At 34.6% G+C, this 3,881-nt stretch overlaps 1 protein-coding gene across 1 annotated transcript in view; it reads left to right on the top strand.

Moving 5' to 3' along the window:
- The first annotated feature begins 2,952 nt into the window (after window positions 1-2,952).
- LOC135211078 (hatching enzyme 1.2-like) overlaps window positions 2,953-3,881 on the top strand; it is a 141,788-nt gene continuing 140,859 nt past the window's right edge. The window contains exon 1 of the mRNA XM_064244138.1: window positions 2,953-3,271. The gene's annotated coding sequence lies outside the window, so the exon portion shown is untranslated. The remainder of the gene's footprint in view (window positions 3,272-3,881) is intronic.

Below are 3,881 nucleotides of genomic sequence, written 5' to 3'. Positions count from 1 at the left end.
TATATATATGATATAGAAATGTATATATATATATATATTGTATATAAGATATATATATATATATATATATATATATATATATATAAATATATATTTTTTATATATAAATGCATGCTTGAAAAAATCACAGTGGATGCACGTGACTTCATTAAATAAGAGAATACCACAGGAAAATGATAGGCAGAAATCCAAGCGCTTTCGTCTTTACTAAGACATTGTGAAAGAAAAAATGAAATTCAGTTGGAAAGAAAGTTATCAGGTAAACAAAAGGAGGCAAGAATACCAGACGGTTAATTGTCAAAAGGGTAAAAATCCAGGATTATCGGATATCACACGGTCACAACTTAAGCATAGATTTAATCATTTGTGAAACTAAAACATAGCCATACAAATTCCAAAAACATTTATAAAACTTAATATTATTTTGTTGCTTATACTTATCTACAACTTTTTCATTATTAAGGCATCGAGTTTAAATGAACCAAGACTTAAATTTAGAACACTTCCATTATTTGACTTGATAAAACAAGATTCTATGGTATTCCTTTCAACAGTGTCATTACATGGGATTAAAGCTCTTGCTTGACTCCAGTTAATAGGATGATCTAAACCTCTCATATGTACGAATAATGCATTCGATATTTGTCCAGTTCTCACAGAATATTGGTGCTGTTTAATTCGTTGACAATGTCTTAGTGAGGATGAAATCCCTTGGATTTCTGCTTATTATTTTCCTGTGGCATTCGCTTTTATATATATATATATATATATATATATATATATATATATATATATATATATATAAATGAACAGATGGGAAAGCCTTTTATAAAAAATTTCTGGCTCGATGTACATGTGTATAATATATACATATAAATATATATATATATATATATATATATATATATATATAATATATATTTATATATAAATATATACTATATGCAGCAGCCCCTTAACCCATCTAATACTTCTGACCACTGGCCTTTTGATAAGTAATGATTATTCTACTTAATGACCAACACTTGAACATTTTAAGGCTATCTAACAGCTGGCACTACTTCAGCATAATTTACAGCCTAAGTCGTACGCTGCTTGACACTTACGATCAATTTAAAACATTTATCCAAAAATCCAGGACGTACAATGGCGTAGCCCAGCAATACCTCATCAAAATGACACAGTTGCTAGGTGCAGAAAAGCGGTAAGTTGATGTCTTTGTGTGTCTGTGTGTGTGTGTTTGTGTAGGCTGCATATATATATGTATATATATATATATATATATATATATATATATACATATATAATATATATGTATATTATGTGTATATTATTATATATATATATTATATATATTATATATGTATATATAATAGATCTTACCCTCTCACCATTATGCGACGTAAATATCGGTCTCTTCGGTTAAACACCTCTTGGCATTCCCTCAAACTAGCACATTCTAGGTCTTCCTTCCTCATACCTTGAAAGACCCTAGAATAGAACAGAATGTAAATTTAGGCCAGAGACCAAACGCTGAGACCTACTCGTATGGGGTCATTCAACGGCGAAACGGAAATTGAGAGTAAAAAGGTTTGAAATGTGTAACGGAGGTCAATCTCGCAGTTGCACTATAAGGAAATGATTAGGTGTGGGTAGAAAGTAAGATTGAGGGAGGAGGATATGAACGGAGGTACAATAAAAGGAATGGAGGGGGTTGTAGCTAGGGGCCGAAGGGACGCTGCAAAGAACCTTAGGTAATGCCTACAGTGCACAGCATGAGGTGCATTGACGGCACTAACCCTTGCTCTTTGAGAGAGAGGGAGAGAAAGAGAGAGAATAAAACATATCCCATGATATCACTAATGCAACAACGAGACACTTGCTTGTTTTAAGCTTCAAGATCTTAACCCCAGGGCCTCATTCATCTTGAGAGCGCTTGTCTGCGTCAAGACCTAATGGGTCAAGTCAATTAGAAGTATCGCGAGCACTCCAGGTATAAACTCTGTCGTGGTTGGTTGTTGATGCAGCTGCAGCAGTTCCAACCACCCTTTATGGCAGATCAGTGAAGAAATGATTGTTTTTATCCACTCGATGCGTCAAATCTATTTACAATGACTTACCCAGTTATCGCTGAGCGGTATGCAATTACATGCCGATAATATCTCCTAATGTGGACTAATATCAGGTTACTGGCGTTTTCACCCCAGCGGTGATCAACACCATCACTGTCGGTTCCAAACCGTTTTCTATTGAGTAATATACAAGTTTTTCCTGATTTTTTCAGGAGTTTTTCACAGCTTCTACTGAAGCGTGTGGACAACCCCTCAGGGTCTGGCGCTGGCATCATATCGTAATTAGTTGACTGGTCCGGAATTCGGAATCCTGCCCAACGTACGGGAACCGCAACAAGTAACGGGACTTAACAGGTGACGACGAAATACGGCTGGGACGTCGCGAAAACCAGTGAAAAAAAAAAAGGTTGGGTATCAAGGGTGCGCCTGGCACCCGCCATGGGTTGCTGAAGTTGCTCTGTTGCTGCAGAGCTGGGATGCGATGCAACGACGAACCAGTACTTTTGAATTCCAGAGTAACCTCAGTGTTAAGTGTACACGTCAACTTCGATCTTTACCTTTGGTAAAATAAAAACTTTGAAACCATTTTAGGGAGAAAACTCAAAGGTTCGCTGGACACCAGTCGCTTTCTATTATTTTTCTCCTCAGTTTAAGGAAAAGCAGTTTCATAGTGTGTCAGAAGGTAGTAAGAACCCGCTGGCTGGATTATGAGGATTTGGAAGTGAGTGAACGAACTTAACTAGCATAAAGGCCTTTGAGCACATGTTCTGGGCACGGCCATCCCTGAGAGAGAGAGAGAGAGAGAGAGAGAGAGAGAGAGAGAGAGAGAGAGAGAGAGAGAGAGAAGTCCTTAGTGGAGTTCTCTCGCTCAACGTGTTCCTCTGTCGTCCCAGTATGCTCTTAGCTACAGCTAACGATTGACGAGGAAGTGTTTACAAGGTATTAGTGGGGAGTCATAAGGCAGCCTATACACACGTGCCTAAAAGGAAGACGAAAAAAAAAAAAAGAGAAATGTTTTCCGAATTGTATTTTCATTTCTGGAAGTTGCAGTAAGGACACACCCTTACTGTCGAAAAAAAGAAAAACAGTTTCGGGACAAGCTAAGCATTCATGAAATCTATTTTGATTTCGTGTTCCACAAGTTTTTCTATGGTCGTTTTTGGAAGATTGGGCAGACGGTCAAGAATTTCGGATTACAAGTGAGTACGATCTTAGATGGTTCGTGTCTGTGCTAAATATTCACTAAACAAGCAATAAAATACACTATGTACACAGAGTGGCTTAAATGATCAATGTTTAGTGTTGGGATCTGTGATATTATCACTGGAAAAGCAATAGTTTATATACACACACACACATATATATTATAATATATATATAGATATATATATATATATATATATATATAATATATATATATATATATATATATATATATATATATATATATATATATAGTATATATATTATATATATTTTTTTTCCTGAGAGCACATAAAATCTGGTACATATATCACATCGACATTAGCCATTTACACTACATACTTTTGTTTGCCTGCACACTTTTAGCGAAATTCATTATCCGATAAGGTATATTTTGGAATGATCTGTCGTAAGATTTACTGTGCATCAAGGCAATACATTGAACATTGTATACACACACTCATCTTATATAATATATATATCTATATATATATATATATATATATATTATATATATATATATATATATATATATATATATATATATATATATATATATATATATATATATATAGATATATATAGTGTGTGTACATAAATATACAT

This window comes from Macrobrachium nipponense, chromosome 4 (assembly GCF_015104395.2).
Source record: "Macrobrachium nipponense isolate FS-2020 chromosome 4, ASM1510439v2, whole genome shotgun sequence".
NCBI classification, from domain to species: Eukaryota; Metazoa; Arthropoda; class Malacostraca; order Decapoda; family Palaemonidae; genus Macrobrachium; species Macrobrachium nipponense.
This window is presented reverse-complemented; position numbering and strand designations above follow the sequence as displayed.